This window comes from Ambystoma mexicanum, chromosome 4p, assembly GCF_040938575.1.
Source record: "Ambystoma mexicanum isolate Mex_15411 chromosome 4p, UKY_AmexF1_1, whole genome shotgun sequence".
Classification (NCBI taxonomy): domain Eukaryota; kingdom Metazoa; phylum Chordata; class Amphibia; order Caudata; family Ambystomatidae; genus Ambystoma; species Ambystoma mexicanum.
Window position 1 is genome coordinate 873,715,482 of NC_090927.1, and position 19,110 is coordinate 873,734,591.

Genomic DNA, 19,110 nt, shown 5'->3' on the forward strand with positions numbered 1-19,110 from the left:
TCGACCGCATACAGCGCGGTGAAACTTGGATTAAAAATTGTATTTAATGGAGTGTGTTGGTGTGTAAGAGTGTTTGGGGAGGGTGGGGGAGTATGAGATAGGTTCAATGTTTTGTTTTTTTATGTGCTATACGCTTTTGTTGTGTTCGATTTGTCTGCGGAGAACATGGCTGTTCTGACATTTTGTAAATAAACTAAATGGTGGGGTGTTCAGAGGACAGAGTATGTGTCCTTTTTGTTCGCAAGGAAGGTAAAATTGAGCTAAAAACACTTGAGGTGTATTTAAATGTTCGTAAATACACAAACTGGGGGTGTCCTGAGGACGCTGTCCGTATTGTAATCTGTCAAGTTGAATGTGTTCTAAGAACACTTGCGGTGTCCCGAAATGGTTGCAAACACACAAAATGGGGGTGTTCTGAGAACTTTGTATTGTTCGTTGTCAGGTTGAAAGTGTTCTACGAACCCTCCTTTTGTCTGCTGATAGTACAATTTCTTATGGGCCTCACCTGACTTTTTGTCCACTAAAGAAACTATAAATCAGGCTGGTGTGCGCCGACATTATGGGATAATCCTATGACTGGCGCTATTGACCTGGCTGACTTGCTTTTGCGACACTAAATCATATCTCCCGCCCCTAAGACTGATATTATGAAAGCATTCATATTCCCCGCCTCTCTCCGTGACGTTACAGGGTACATCATCAAACGCGCCCAGTCGTCTCCAGTCCTACGCGACTTTATACAGAACCTGGAAGATAACACACATTATGTCACAACACAGTCCGCCACAATTCGGAATATGAAACTGTGATTTAAAAGCAAACAGCAAGATTGTACATTTTGTAAAGTACATTTATTTGACATCAAATGTTATAGAATATTCAGCAATTTGTATTTGTCTTTGTTGTCGATCCGCAAAAGTTCATGTTGAGCCACGCGATGTTCCTTTGCGGTACAGAGGGTGTTAGATCAGCTTAGAACACAGTGGCCACAATTCGGAATATGAAACTGTGGTTTAAAAGTAAACAGCAGGATTGTACATTTGGTAAAGTACATTTATTTCACCTGAAATGTTTAGTGAATATTCAGCGATTTGCAATTGTCTCTGCTGTCGATCAGCAAAAGTTTATTTTGAGCCACGCGCTGTTCCTTTGCGGTAGATAGGCTGTTGGTTTATGATAAAAGCAGTAAATGGTCGCACTGATAATCGGAAGGTTACTCCAACAACGAGGCATTAGACCACCATAATTGTTGGTATGTTGCTTCTAGCCGCTAGTACTGTGGCTAAACTTTAACAAAGTTTTTTTACTGTATATATATATATATATATATATATTCAGTAAAAAAACTTTGTTAACGGGATGTTATGGTTAAGTTGCACAACTAAAAACCTATGAAATTCAGTGAAAAATCTTTGGTAAAGGGACGTTATGGTTCCAAGTAAACCGAAAAAAGAAATTCACCAGTTATGGTAAACTAAGCAACCATAACTCGCGCCACCACCCTGCACTGCTAAGCCTAACACCCAGGACATCAAAGATGACATCACAAATGTCATTGATGACATCACTGATGACATCACATGTGCATTTACATTTCATGAAAAGTCTGTACAAGGGATTCTTAGTGTAATGTTAATTAAAAAAGTGTCAAAGATTATTGGAATAAATATCAAGTGCTTATCAGTGCATTAAGCTATGCATTGATATAAATTGCATTCTATTATTAACTTCAATCCAGTATACTAAGGTACTCATGTAGAAACCTAGACATTGCGTGTAGCATACATGATGGAGGTGCAATATTCATAAGCGTGCCATGTTGAATAGTGAAATGATAACTGTTTTCATATTAGAGTTTTGCGTACAGTGAAACTTGTGATAAGTAGGTAATAAAATCCACTTACTACATAATTGCATTATTATAGACAAATCACAAAGCGACAATGCCAGATACAAATATGAATATATACAAGGGAATTGAAGTAAGAAAAAGAAACAGCAATAGTAGCAGAAAGTGTTCATAATCTAACTGATTACCTTTATGCAGAGAAATGATTGTTCTGTTTCAAAGCTGTTACTTACCCTATCTATATATATCACATGATGTGTCTGGATCCTAAGGAAAATAGTGTGAGTACAACATATAAAAATATGAGCATATACAAGGAAAGTACAGTAATAAAAAAACATCAAAACTATCAGAAAGTGTTGATAACTCTACTGATAATTCTAATGCAGAAAAAGGATTGCTGTCTTTCAAGGTTGTGTCTTCCCCTATGTATATGTTTCATATAATATGAGTGGACCATAAGGGAATTATAGTAAGAACATACTTGAAGGATAAGTCTACAAATATAGTACATTATAGCAATAATGCATCCTGGTCTGCTCACAGACAAGGATGCTAACAACGGACCCGTCATTAACGGGTCTGTTGTTAGCATCCTCCTCATTCCCATTGAGCCCTAAATAGGAATGGGGATGTACCGGGTACGGGTCCTGAAAATGGGGCCACAAAAGTCAGAATGGGCCGGCAATACCCTTTTTTTCGGGAACCGGACTCGGACAGAAGTTTGGAGGTAGCCATGGCGGTAATGACGTAAGGGCTACCTAAAACTCACAATGAGGCCCACTGTCCCTGGAGATCTACATACTTTTTGGAATGTTTTGAGTCCTTTCTTGGTGTTCGACATGTCTGCAGACAGTGCAGGAGTTTGTAGAGCGTGCACCTGGACCCCTATAAAAGGCCATACCCCAGAGCTCATCCTCATTCTGTCTTTCTACTACTGCAGATTGACCTGCTTTTGCTGCTTTTGCTGCTCTTGCTGCTTTTGCTTCAGCTAACCTGATGGCATCCATGGCTGCTGCTGGTGCTACTGCTGTCTCAGCACCACCCCCACCCCTCCACCATACCACCCCAACTGCCTGCAGGGGGGAACAGGCATGAGAATGCAGAATAGGATGAAGAGGATGAGGTAGTGGAAGTCCCTACTACTAGCACTCATTGTGAGTCTTGGGTGTGGCAGTTATTTACCACTCTTGATGGAGTGCCAAAAGCTTGTGTGAACATGGCGATCTGCACTCAGTGCAAGATGGTGCTGAGTCTTGGAAAGCCTGGTTCATAAAGCTATGCTACTACATCAATGAAGCAACACTTAAAGTCGTTCCACGGTGGGGCTATTTGTAAGGTTATACCTTACGATTAACGTAGTAGGTTGAGTTCCCCTGCAGCATCCTCTGTTTCCACTCCTGCCACCACAAGAGACACTCCTGTGGGACAGCGCATCCCTCCACCTGCCTCGCAGGCCATTCATGATGCTTTTGACCCTTACCTTTTGAGGGTCACAGTATTGTGCATGTACTGCGACGCAGTACTCTGCAGGGGAGAACCTTCGGAGTGCTTTCGAGACTGCGGTCAAGGAGCACGAGAAGAACTGCCCACTACCTGAATAAGCCCACACTACATCTTCCTCTCTCCATCTGCCCTTTCTTATCCCTGTGGTTGGCGTCCCTTCCTTGCCCTTCTTTTCCCTCCTTTCCTTGTGTGTCATGTTTAAAAAACAAAAACAAATATAAAACAACAGAAACAAAAAAAGGTTCTTTTCAGAGCCGCCTTTCACAGTTCAAAAATAGAAGTGACAAATAAATAGTGCAGAGCCCTGTGCATTTTTAGAAGTCCGTCAACAGTCCGTGGGCAGTTAATTTTTTTTGGGGTACTGCCCTATCAGAACCTTTGCACTTTTCTCTGGGAGGCAGTGGTGACTCTGAAAAGAGAGTTTTTGTGGTGTTTTTTTGCATTTCAATAACTTGAAATGGTCAACACTTACAGCTAAATGGATTGCTGGAATTCCAAAAAAGGTGGCAATGCATTTTTTATATTGCACAGAAAAAGTAAGTTGTACTCCATCTCTGTGAAAAATGTGTGTACTATGAAACATAATGTTTTCATTCTGAAAAGAGGACATACCAACATCTCTCAAAAAGGCACAGACAGCCTTGTTAACATTGTGCCTTGCTTTCTCCATTTGTGGACCAAATGAAAAAGAACGCAAACACATTTGTCTCTGTGCATTATGAGAAAAATTTACTCTGGAGTTTGGATACATGTCCATGACTTTCCCAACTCCTTCTTTCATATCAAATTATAAAGAGATTCCAGACACATGTCCTAAACTGTTCCTTCCACAATGAATAATAATAATGTCTGGATGACGCAGTGTCACCAAATTAGCGCAGAGAGGTAAAAAATCCAGCCACTTCATTCCACACATTCCATACCAGTACACTTCCACATGAGGGAATCCAAGACGTGCAGCCACTCCAAAGCGATCTGTATGCACCTCCAACCAATTTATCCATGAATCTGCCAAAATCCAAACAATCTGCTGTCTGAAACACACAGCCATATATATCTGCTCTCCTCTCAGGAAAAAGACTTTCTGACAAACTATCTCCTTACACAACACACTCAGTAAACCTCATTGACCAATCCGTTACTCTGCTCAGTCTCATTTGTATGCCTCTCAATCCGAAAATCCCTGTATGTAATGTGCGATGTCCGCAGACAACCGTGATGTCTGCGGACAAATCAAAACATTTGAGAGTGGAGAATGAAAATTGAAATAGTGTGCCCCATTTCCCCTTTGAGGTTGGCCCTAAAAAGAGCCTGTTTTTTGTTTTTTTAGATGCTTCGGAAACACCTTTTATTTTCTACTTTTTTTGTTTTCCCCCCTTTTTTTCCTCCAAAAATCTTCACATTAGCTTCTCCAAAGCAATCATTATGTTCCAAAAGAGCATGGCATTTCCCATAAAAGATAAAGACATGCCATCTTCCTTAAAATAAAGAACGATACCAGAATCAATGTTCTTATTATTACCAAAAAAAAGAGCATTTCAGCTCTAAGCATGAAAGCAAACATGCCTCGGTTGATTGCACACCTAGCAATATTTTGCTGAGGACAAAAAACAGAACTATTGTCCCATATTGCCCTAGGTACTAAACCAGAAAAATAACCAGATCTTGCAACAAAGTAAGGGTACTGACATAGCCCAAATGCAAAGCACCACAGTGCAAAACAACTACATGTGGAGTGTGTACCCTGCCCATATCTCAACAAACTTGTACAATTACCTGCACATTGAAACCAGACACAGTGCTCCACATCACCTCCACTCCTCCAACATCAAAATGTTGTGCCACATTCCTGAATTTAGCATACTGCTCCAAACCATGCACAAAAAAAATCTCCAACCACCAACACCCTGACTTTTTCCACCTCTGCCTCCTTCACTACACACAGCCTCTTTCAACATAAACCACAACCTCAACACCTGATTGGCTGATCCGTTCAGTCCTATTTCCATGGCAGATATGTTGAGGAGTCCCATATGTGGCACGCCCTGTCTGCAGACAGCTGCGGTGTCCGCAGAGCGCGTAACACTGGGGCAGCCCTTCTACCCTTTCCACTTCACTCTCTCCACCATTCCCTCATTGGCTACTGTTAAGCAGTCACACAACCATCCGCAAATCACATCCAAGAACTCTACATCTAACTCCATCATGACAGATCAGCACTTTAGATGTACTACTGATCACTCTTAGTCTGCAAAGGACCTACAGCATCAACTACTATAAAACTCCCCAAGATTTCTACTTGCAGATTCATGCACATCCACATGCATGAACACAGACTACAGATATGATTCTTTTCTACACAGTACATGTACAGCTCTTCTATGAATGCATATGAACAGAGTAACTGCCACTTACCCTGTATAAACTGTAAAATTAACTTACTGTCATATCTCCCATGTGCTATGATCAAGTGTCACTTGCAAACCTGTCTGCTCTTCAAATTTTTGTTCATACATGCAGCTATCTAAAAAAGTGTAATTTCATATTAAGAAATTGGAGAAATAACAGTATAATTATGGAAAAAGGCTTTCTAGTGTGTTATAAAATTACACGCAGCCAGGATGAGTGCATGCATTTTCATTCATGCACACAGACAGACAGTATCATTGGAAAGACTGCACCTGAAACAACACCACTGCCTCTACATCAAATCCTTCTGATTTATTTCCCACACCTTCACAACTGCATACATTTCATGTTTTTCTATACAATTTCTGCCATTTACCCTGTAAAAATAGCAAAAATGCATATGATTATTTCTTCTATCTCCTTACATCCAATAACATAGCCTTAAAAAGCCAAGAGTGACCTATATGTTTACTATTATACTCATTTGTAAAACAAGTTCAACTAACAGATTCTAAGTAAAATATACAGGATGCACATAGGCAAAGGAAAGGGCATGTGCATATTATGCTCAGTTATCAGAAAACACTATTACTACAAAAAATCAATGTCTACATTAAGAAAAGTGCTATGAACAGACATATTCACTAACTTCTTTCTTTTGCAATTGCAGTGAAGACAACTCTCCTGAAAAGCAGCAACGTCTGAAGTACAAACAAGAACTTAGAAGAAACCTACTCTTTCCATACAAAGAAGTAAGTACAAAACTACCATAATGTTCTAACTGTTACTCAAACACACTAGCATTTTAGTATTGTAGAACCAACATGTGTATTATCCCTCTACCATTAGATTTAGTATTAGTATTAGTGCTTCCCCTCACCAGCTGCATACTTTATATTGTCATCTGAAGCCCAGTAAAGTAACACACAAATACAGAAATAGCCTTCCCCACTTGATGTAGCTGCCCATTGCACAATCACACACCTCCACAAACATCCTTACCACCATACTCAGACACTCATGCACAAAGCACGCATACAATGCACAACAGCCTAACCCACACTACCAACACGCAACTCTGTAGAAAGCAATGCAGAAGTAGAGAAGTAGAGCAAATCAAAATAAAAGTGTCCACAATAAGCATCCATCTCTAGCAGATTGTGTACAAAAGTTCAAACAAAACAGCTAATACAGTCATTAAGCAAAACAAAACAAGCTTCCAGTACAGAAACTTTGCCTCCTCTTCAAAATGTAAAATAAACAAAAAGTGATTAACAAGACTTCAGCTACCACTACTGCTAACAGTGCACCTATAAATCTTGATGTAGTTGCAAGTAATCATGAAAAAAAAATATTTTACAAACAAAATGTCCACCACAGAGTCCTTCAGAACCTTATATAAATAGGAGAGAATTCATGCACCTACCGTAGAAAATGTATCGTAGAAGCTCTCATAAACAGTGCAATCCTTCTCAAAAGGAAATTATTTATTTCGGTTTTCAACAGAATTAAACCACTAACAAAACTAATTACTAAACTACAAAAACACTTCTGAATAAACGGAATATCAACAAAAATTACTTCTTAAACATCTGTGGAGGTGAATGGCGTCACACCACCAACACAGAACCATATTTTAATGAAGAAGCATATAAACAAAAGCAAACAAACCCAATTGCCATACATAGCATTGGACGAGGATATGAAAAACTTAATACCACCATTAAGCAACTGTGTTCACAAAAATATCCCCAGAAAACTTAAGATCCCCTCTACATTCCACTGAACCAAAACGTCCTGTTTACAAATGGCCGTGTACATCAATGTGTAACATTGCCAAAAAAATCTTTCAAATCTTTACGCCAGTTCCTCAATCAGTATGTATAAAGCAAAGACAAATTCAAAATAAAAGTACTACAAAATATGGATGCCTGGCCAGGGTGCAAATGCACAGGACTTCAAGGACATTCATGAGCCTGCATTTTAGGAACTTTTTACCAAAGCACATTCCATCATATCAAAATGATATGAACACATCATTCAACTTTAAGAAATCTGGTCCATAATCTCTACTATGCTAAAAGACCTGCGTTAGCACTAGCCAATTTAAATAACAATCTTCTACTTGGTACAGCCAAACAACTACTCGAAGAAATTGATCATATCCAGAGAAAATATTTTGGAAGTGAAAGCCACTTACAAAATGCAATAGCTTTACAACAAACTAGCAACTACTGTACAAATAGCAACCTTCTATTACACACATACAAAAAAGAAATACTAACGTTTAAAAGTACATCTGCTGAAGTACCACACCATGTGTGTGTGTGTGTTGCCACAGAACTTTTTATAAAAGTAGCACAAAAACTGTAGACATAGCATACAAAATAGAAGACAATGAAGATTCCAAATAGTTCCAATTTGCTCTCTACCTTATAGCAGAAAACAAATATGAAATGACTGATCCCTTAATACTTTGCAGTTACTGCACTGCAAAACTTGACAACAACCAAAATTCTTCACGTGCTATCACAAAAAACTTGGAATTATTCCCACTACCAAATCCCCTGCAACAACTCAATTTATATGAGAACATCATAATTCAAACAGTGCACTAATTTCAAGCAATAATATGCCTTGAACCAAAAACAGCAAAATTACCTCCCTCTGAATTAGTGAAAGCCATTTGTGGCAAAGTAGTTTATTTACCATTAGATCTTAAAGAAAATGTACACATTCTGGGAGTGCAACGTCCAATAGATCAATCTTTAAATAGTCTTAGTAAATGGACGTAACTACAAAAGACAAACAAATTTGTCAACAACTCCTGGACTTACATAAAGTTAGACAAGCCTGCAATATCTAAAAAACAACAATGCATACTACAAAGAAATTAACACTGAAGAACAACTGAGAGAAACCTATGAAATAATTCAAGAGTCACCAGAAACTGGTCAATTTCATCTTCTAAATCCTGCTACAGAAGCCAACATTTTAGACAATTATACAATTCATCCTTTACACTCTAAAGACACTATAGATGATGCACTGGAAACGTACCAAATGCGACAAGCCAAAGGATCTCCAATCAGCATATGGGAAAAAAGTATAGAAGCACAGGCCTTTCCTTTACTCTTTCCTGCTGGAAAACGCAGAAGGTATGATGATAGACCCACACAGATAACAGCATCAGAATATCGCTCTTTACGAATGTATTGTGATGACCCCAGATTCAGACAAAACGTGGAATACAAATTCCACCTACACTTTGAAAGTGAACTAGCAACTCTGTGCTACAGAGTTGCACACACATTAAAATCAGGTACACATTTTCAAAATATGTCAGCTATGCAATTATTACAAAAAGTGCACAAAAAAGATGAGGTTTTACAGTCAAGTATTACTAATCTTTTAGCAAACATGTGTGGTACAAAAGAATACTGGTTCTGACGTCATGGAGATGTACGCTGTATGATAAGAAACCCTGGCCCACCTTCTTAGTTTGTTACATTAAGTTGTGCAGAATATGCATGGGAAGATTTACACAATTTCCTACGCATAACAAACAAAACAAAACAAACATAGATATTAAAACAACAGGAGAACTCTGCTTTCTAGATACTGAAAATGTATCAAGATAGTTCCATCATCAGTTCATTGCTATGCTACAATGTATTTGTAATAAGACTGTTCCTACCCTCGGAGAAGTGCAACACTTCTTTTGGAGAAAAGAATACCAAGCCAGAGGAGCACCGCACATTCACATGCTATTATTGATTCAAGATGCTCCTAAATTTGGTCAGGACAGTGATGCCACTGTTTTGCAGTTCATCAAAAAATATGTCACTTGTGAAATCCCTTCACAAACAACACATAGTGAACTTTATGCACATATTTTACAATTTCAAAGACAAAAAAGTGGGAAATATTGTTGTCGCAAATATAAAAACAAATGGAAATACTACACCGAATGCTGCTTTGGTTTTCCTAGACCAGTTTCAACAACAGGTCAAGTAAACATATTCATGGGCCTCATTACGAGGAAGGCGGTAGGGGGTTAATGGGGCCCGTAGAGCTACCGGCCCTGTTAATGCCCTACTGTCTCATTAAGAGGTCTCCTTGCGGGACCCGCTGAGGATGCCTAGTAAAACCAGGCATCCTCAGCGGGTCCCGCCAGTAGACCAGGATGCAAACAATGGGCCTGTCATTAACGGGCCTGTTGTTTGCATCCACCCCAATCCCATTAAGCCTAATGGGGGCTCAAATGTGAATGGGGATGTACCGGGTCTGGGTTCCCTGAATGGGGAAATGCCGGGCCCTCCAAGGTCAGAATGGCCCGGTATTTCCCCATTCAGGGAACCCAGACCCGGTACCCGGAATGCATTAAGCCATGCCGCAAAATGTGGCATTGTTACCTCCAGGGTCATAATGAGGCCCCATGTCTTCAGTTAGACATAGTGTCAAAGGTAAATCAACTAAGAACACATATTACATAAAACGAACAGAATAATCAAAATACATCAATGATTACAATGCAATCATTGCCCTCCTATGGAATGCAAACATAGATGTGCAGTACATTGCAGACAATTCCCCTGCAGTTGCACAATATGGCACAGCCTGCTTAACCAAAGCAGAGAAAACAGAGCTTCAGGACCTCTGGGATGATATATCATCTGACAAAACACTATCACAGAAATTGTACATCTTAGGCATAAAAATGCTCTAGCATAGTGAATGTGGCTGCTATGAAGCTGCAGACTGTTTAACCATTACTGCCATGTATGGAAAATCTGACAATATAGTATTGCTAAGTTTTAGTTCTGCTGAATCTAGAAAAAGAGTTCTCAAATCATATGAGGACATAGAAACAATAGCCAAAAATGATCCCAACAGCCAAGACATTTTGACAAACAATTTACTAGACACATACTACCCAAACAGGAGTACCACTTTGGAAACCATGAGTCTCTACCACCTAGCCCAAAACTCCACATACAAAAATAATATTAAACCAGATGAAACGAAAGGTAGATACAGAGTAGCAAATTGTGAAGGTAGCTTAGTCAAACTTACCAAACACAGCTTAATTAATCATATCAAATTGTCATTAAAAACTCCTCAACATAAAGAACTGTATTACATGTCCCTGCTACAACTTTTTAAACCATGGAGAAAAGAAGAAGAGTTACTTCATACATATGACTCCTAAAGATGCTTTCAAAGCAAGTGAAAGCACTATAACAGACGTAAACTTTACACAGTACCAAACAATGTTGCACAATGAACAGCAACACGAAGAAGAACTCCAAGTCCAACTAGAAGCTGACACTCCTGACAGTAGTCAACCTTCTGTAACAGAAAGCCTAGAACCACTTGGACAGCCACTAATAGCAAATGAGGCAGAATTAGCCATGACAGAAGTAGAAAACACCATGTGCCAGTATAAACAAGCTACAGAAGACTTTGCTGTACTGAAATCACAACTGAACAATGAGCAGCGTAGCATTTTCCAAGAAGTAACAAAACAAATTAAACAATACAATACATCAATTGTCAAGCTGGTTCAGGCAAAACATTCTTAATCAAAATCATCAGCAAGTTCCTCAAACAATTGGCAAACAACAAACTGTCAACTGTTGTAACTGCCCCCACAGGTTTAGCTGCCTACAACATATGCGGTGTCACTTTATACTGATTACTACTCCTTCCAGTAGAACACCAAAACAAATGTGACTATTACACACTTTTTACAGAAGCTACAATGGAACTACGAAGAGTTTTGAAACAAATAGAAATGCTGCTAATTGATGATGTGAGCATGGTCTCCAACCTAATTTTGGCTTTGATTCACCTCAGATTACAAGAGGTGCTCAAGACTTGACTACGAAGAGCTCGTTAGAGGAAAACACATTCTTTTTTTCAGAGATCTTCTTCAATTAACACCAGTGAAAGGTGAACCTATTTTTAAAACCTTAGGGCACAAACTGTGCCGTATAACTCTTGGCAGCATAGGAAATGCCAACTTTTGGCAACCTTTCCAAAACAGAGAATTAACTGAAAACATGTGCCAGTCTGCAGACTTCACATATGCAAACATTTTAAAAAGTATTAGAGTTGGTGTACTACACAATCAATATTAAAAACCAGGCACATCCATGTACTCTATGGCCATACCTCATGTGCTACTGATGTCATGGAACAATTAGCACATAAAAATGTCAATTGTATGTCCTTGATGCCAACTCTTGCATGCTGTTCAAAATTAAATGAAACAATGTTAAAAAAAGAGATGTAACCAATAATTCAATGAAATAATTTTAAAAAAAGAAATGCAACCAATAATTGAAATTTGCTCCACAGATAAACTGGACGTACATGGTATGACACTACCCATGTGTCAACAAGCCCCAACAAGACTAAATACCTTAGACAATTCTATCTACAACACAGCTGGTTTGGAGAAAATATAAAAATGATCTTTAAACTGTAGAGTAATGTTTAAAAGTAACCTTGACGTGGAGAAAGGACTAGCTAATGAAGCACTTGGTTCAGTTGTTGGCTTTCAAACATACCCACATTACAACAACATTCAGTTTGTCAAAATTCTCTTTGACAAACTGTTAGAAGTTAAAAAGATAGGACGCTCAACAGCCCGCTTCCTTCTTTTCAAAGACATGTATGTACGCAGAGAACAATTTTCACTAACTCTAGCATACAAAATTACCATTCACAAAACACAAGGTCTTACCCTAGATAAAGCATTGATAGATATTGGTACCACAGTCTTTAAAGAAGGCATGAGCTATTTAGCACAATCACACCTATGTACACTTGACAGACTATTTCTAATGCAAGTAAAGTAAATGCTGATATTCCTTGCATTCTAGAATACAATAGACTGGGTTCACGCTACACCCCATCTAAAAACCTATCCTGTTCCTCAAAAAGCAAAACATTGTAAAAAAAAACTACTTCAGACTGAAACGATACAGGATCTCACTGCAATTCCTCCAAAGAAAGTAAAAGAAGCTAATACTTCAAGTACCACAACCAAAGAAGAATCTACTGCTCAAAGTAACTCAAATACTTCTTCAAAGAAGCAACACACACTCCGAACAAATGACTTTGACACAGAACTGTCAGGTCCATTCAAATTTTCAAATACAACTGGTATAAATTGCTATGCAAATGTAGCAATAAATATTCTATTCCAATTGCCACCAATTATTGACAACATTTGCTTACACAGTACAGATCAATTGTGTTTGCAAATGTTAGTCCTTCATAGAAATGCAACCAACCAACAATCCTGACAACTACTCGAAAACAAAAACATACCCATAAATGACATCTTCCAGATTTCGTACATATTGAAACATACATGCACTCTCTGCAGCCATGTAGCACAGGGACACACCCCCTAATGAACGATTCGTGATTGTATCCATAGCTAACTGTGAATCCATTCCATTTCAGCAACTTGTACAAAATGCAAACCATGGCAGATTATATACTACCTGCAATTCAGATAATCGCTTCAATTTACAAATATAAACACATAGTGAATACTTAATACTAATGTTTTTATGTTACAATGCAGATGGTCCTAAAACAACTGCAAGCTGACTGGATTCACACATGGTCAAGTATCACTTTGTAAGAAAACCTTCACAACAATAGGTATAATCTATCACATAGGAGCCACAACCAATGCAGATCACTACACTGCACACATAAAAAAGAAATGTGAATGGTTTGAATGTAATGATACTAAAATTACTCTAAAACAGAGATTACCAGCAAATCTTGTAACGCTTATTTAATATTTTTAAAACCAAAACTTAATAGCTAATCTCTGCATAAACATTAACAAAACTTCAATTTGAAAACTATAAACAGTTATAATACGCCAACAGGTATCTAACTTCCCCAAGATTCACAACAAGCAAACAGATAAATAAATACCACTAAAATGTAACAAGAAATAAACAGTTAGAATATAACAACAGGTATCTAATTGCCCCAAGATTCTGCAACAAGCAAAGAGATAAATAAATACCACTAAAATCAAACAAGAAATATTGAGTTAGAATACACCAACAGGTATCTAACTGCCCCAAAAAATCTGCAACAATACAACAGATAGAATCAAACAAGAAATAAACAATTAGAATATGCCAACAGCTATCTAACTGCCCCAAAAATCTGAAACAAGCCAACGGATACAAGATTAGCAAGAAACAAGAAATAAACACTAAAACAATTAAAGAAATATATTGTACCACAACATAGAAGGTTTTTTTTTTTTAAATCCAGCATGGATTTTTTTCCCACAGACCCAATGATTTAAAAAACAAACACTGAAACTGAGAACATTGCGCAGTACACTGGTTTGAAGTATAGTACTTCTAAAGTATAATATATGAGGGTCGAAAAAATGCAGACACATCTATTACGCAATGTAATAACTCATTATGAACTACTTGCACTAACATATGATCTTTCCTTTTATCGCAGAGATCGAAAAAGAATGTCTGCTCCAATTACCAATGTCATGAAAAAACTGCATACAACCACAAAAAAGTCAACCAGTAAGTATATAATTAATGGACTCACAAACACTGCTGCATAACACACCAATTCAAGCAAACATCTAACCATACGCCACAATCCAAAATGTTTACTTCCATCGGTATCTTATGCTACAGTGCTTGTTACAAACTCTACAATCTTAACTCCATTGCCTAGCCAAAACTTCACATACAGACTCTACAAATGAAACAGTACACAAAGTTTTGAAAACATATATCCCCTATGAGTAGCCCACATATCACCGTCAAAAATGTTTGGTAGCATGGGTGTGTTATGCTGTGGAGGTTGTGGCCATGCACCCAAGACTCTAGGCCCTGGCCGCAACCACCACAGCACAACACACCCATGATACCAAACACTTTTGACTGTGGTATGTGGGCTGCTTATAGCGGATATTAAGTACAATCAATGCTCTACTAACAACCCAAAACCAACATCATACTACAGTAACATTGCTAGTAGTGCAACCAGCATTTAGTATGTCCGCAGACAGCCGCGGTGACCGCGGACATCGTGAACACATCAGGGGTACCTGCCACCTAAACAAATATAGCATTTGAACCATCTCTTACTCCCCCACCATTCCCAAGCACTCCTACACACCAACACACTCCCCAAAATTGTATTTTTCCTCTGTGATGCTACGCTGTCCGCAGATGTCTTCGGATCCAAGATGGCGGGTGCATCGAAACAATGTGACGAACCTCACACCTCACCCCAGCCAATCAGCGGACACATCCCTTGTTCGCAGACATGACGCAAGCCGATAAACCAATCGGTACTCTGTCCACGGAGCGAACAGGGAAGTGTGTCCGCAGGCAGACATAGATATCACTAATTTTTTTAGACATACTTTTTGGTCGTTTTAAAAAAAAAAACTACTGTACGGATTTCCACCAAATTTACAAAAGCATGCTTTCAGAACCAAGCCGCTGCTCCTGCCGCAAAATTGGTGAAAATCTGTCCAGCAGTTTGGGCTGTAGGCGTGAGCAAAGTTTTTCCCCATTCACTCTATTGGAAAAAAATACATTTTGGGAACCCCTTATAACTTTGCCCCCCTGGACCAAAACTCACCAAACTTTGCAAACAAATTCAGAGTGGGCCATATACTTTGTTTTGCAAAGTTTGGTGAAGATTCGTCCAGGAGGAGCGAATGTATAAGCCGCCAAAAAGTGCTCTTCCTATGAGATGAGCAACTTAACCATAAATATATGGCCACTACTGTGGGCTGTGTATATATATATATATATATATATATATATATATATATATATATATATATATACATATATATATATATATATATATATATATATATATATATATATATATATATACCGAGGTACAAAGCAACTTCATATATATATACCGCATAGAAATTCCACACTGGACCCAGAGTTTCAAGAAGACCAACGAAGCTCCAAGCATCCAAAATATTCTTTAATCAATTTGATGCCATGGACAGAAGAGAAGTGGATGAAAACGACGTGTTTCGCTGCAAAGCTGACCGCTTGATCACGTTTAGGGTACAGAAACAAAAGAAACAAAAGAAGGACATTTAAACCTTGCGCGCTCTCTATGGCGAGCATGGATAGAGTAACGTGCACAATTGTAAGCATGCATTTGCATTAAACATGTTGTGAACCCAAGTGGGTCGTGTGAAATACACTAAAATGCATGAAAACACATTTGTTAAAAGCATCAAATAAACTTATAGTGTTTCTCTTTTCTCAGCATATAGAACATACACAATAAACATTATTATGTTCACAATTTGCAAATGCTGCACATTTTCTGTTTGTTAGTTTCATGCTGGAATTTCCACGTGTTGAGTCTGCTCTTAATATAGAGCTAGTCATTACCCATGTTATTTAATTGGACATTATGAACTATGTCCGCATTAGTTTATACATCAAACACGTGTATGAACTGTATAGTAAGTGCACGAACAAATGGCCAGTTAATTTTGAAACAAGTGTTTGTCGTAAACCAAAATTCAAATGCAGATTTCAAAGAACAATATCACAACGTTGTAAGCGATATTCAATCAACACTACAGCTAAATCAATGCCTAGTCTGGGATGCTGAGGAAAACCCTTATTGATGTATTTTTATATCCACTTTAGTACTCTGGATCACAACCCTTGTATAACACCCCCCTCTTAGAATCCCCCTGACCCCACTGAGCCAAGAAGTAGGTTTGTTTTGCAAATTAAAAGGTTTATTTGAAAATTTAAACAATATATATATCACACTTCTATAAATAAATTGATAATGGATATTACACTTGTGAATATGAGCAGTAATCAGCAAGAGGTAACTATGAATAGGAACAGAAGAACAAGGTGGGAAAGAATGCTTTATATGATTCAAGGAAACGCAAGGTGGAATAAAATGCAGTACAGAAATAACTTGTTATGATTTTAGCAAAAGGCAATATGATCACTTTTTCTTTTGACAATTCACTCCCCCCCTATGCAATACCAGAAATGGAAGGAGAGCACACAGTCTTCAAGAATCCCAACAAATCACACTTTATAATGCAATACACAGTTCCAGTTCTCCCAGCAAGCTTAGGGAAAACAGGGATGAGTTTTAAACACAGGCAAATTACTTTAATGCGGTTTGCAAGGAAGTGAAAAGGTGCTAAAATTGCTTTTAATTCCCTCTAGAGGTTCAGGATAAGTGATGGCTACTTTATATTAGTTCAGGCTCACTTTAACAATACTCTCTGAATGATTAGCAGATTGCAAACGAATTTTAGCAAAGAGAAGCAAAAAGCTGCTGATTTCTACAGATGAAGAAATCGGGCCAAATTGCAAACCGCTGTAAATTTCGCGAGTGCCTGTCTCGCGATTACGGGAAAATTATAGGGAGTAGGAAGTCGGTTCTAGGTTTGTTGGAAAGCCTAGATTCTAAGCTTTCAGATGCAAGTTAAATTTCGTTCCCAAACGGTTCCAGAGATACGGACGATTAAATAAAGATAGTTTTTCGGATTTAAAGTAAACTCAAAATGACAGGTGACAGCTTGCAGCTGCAGAATAGACAGGTGACAGTTGTGCAGCTTTAAAAATGACAGATGACACGATTTCTAGGAGGCAGTTCTACTTAGGTTAAAATAGTTTGGATTAGATTATTTTAACTAAGAGATTGGTTCTGCACAGTTCTGCTAGGTACTCACAATATAAATTTGAACTAGGCCTCGTCACAGATCTGGTCAACACGTCCGGCTGCGGTTCTGTCTGCTCGGCGGGTCAATCAGGCACCAGTTCTGCTCACAGTGATCTGGGTCAGCTCTGCTCTGCTGGTCTAGCCTCTCTGGATTCTGGATGTAACACTGCTTTCTGGGTACTGCTACAGGTTCTTGCAAAAATTCTCGGCAAAACTTCAAACAGCTTGCCCGGCTGTTGAATAGTTTGGTTGGTTTTGAGGCCTGCTGAAGAGGATTCAGCTGGTGGATTCAGGCCTCTCTGCTACAAATTCTGGAGTTAATTTCTGCTACAGGTTCTGGAGATTGATGGATTTGAAGTCTGGATCTCTGGATGTGAAGTCGTCGGTCAGCATGCTCCGCAGCAAATGGAATTGAATCCTCTACCTGTCCCAGCAGTGTCTTTTTATGTGTTTTGAAATGGGTGTGTGCCTGAGCCTAGCTAAGTCTGCCCCTCTCTACTTGTCATTGGCCCAATTCTCCCCTCTCCCATGATTGGGGGAAGGAAATGGATTGTCATCATGATGAGGTCTGTTTATGGGTCAGAGGATCCTCCCCTGGTCAGTTTGCCCACAAATCTATATTTGATTCAAATACATCTTTCCCAGATACACAATTTGTTGAAATTACATGTACACATTATATATTCCTTATGGTCCATGCTTGTCCGCCTCTGATCTTCCTGGGTGCTTGCATTAAAAAATGACAACATTTTGCGCTTTTTAACTGGTTTTGCAATATCAGACATTTACCCAAAATTACACACATGTGCGCAAGGAGTATGGACATTAATTGATGAAGTGTCAGATTTTTAACATGCAGACATTTGAAGTAAGACCCTATTTTCCGCTAGCAACCCCCCAGAATACACCACAGGGTCCTAACGCCTCTTAAAATGTGCACCGAAAAATCACAAGAATAATGGTATTACTTATATAATTCTGACAAGTCCGTACTATGAATTATCCATCTTTTTTTTTAATTATGCCCTGGTCAAAAAGGGTTGTGGCTTCCCACATCACATGGTGGAATAACTGGTTTATCCACTTCCCCCAAGCCAGCTTGTTCACAGAGGCACAGCTGCCCCCCAGTTTCTCCCAAGAGGAAGCTATTTTACGACGCCCCCAATATAACATTTGCCTGAGTCAAGGAAGTTGCATTGTTCGGTCCCTTCCAGTTCCCAGGTGCTCCACCCCTAATCTAATCAGAGAGGTGTCAACTCCTTTTGGCAAGGGGCAGCAGGATGCAGCTAGGCCTGGGAAGAGTGGCTGTTGATCCAGTTTCAACTCCTGTCGGGTGTAGTTGTCAGGCAGAATTCAGTTTCATTAAGCCAGGTTTCAGCTAAATGTCACTTTTTGTTCCCAGTTTTCTACATTCAAATCAAACTGACAATTTTTACCTGTACATTAAATAATTACTTCCTTCAAGTCATTTCAGAATATAGTTTTACATTGTATCCACCTCTTAGCAAGTCTTTCCTTGGTCTGGTTTTGTTTCATTTGTTCAGTTTTACACAAAAGTCTGGTGGTTTTAAAACGCCGGC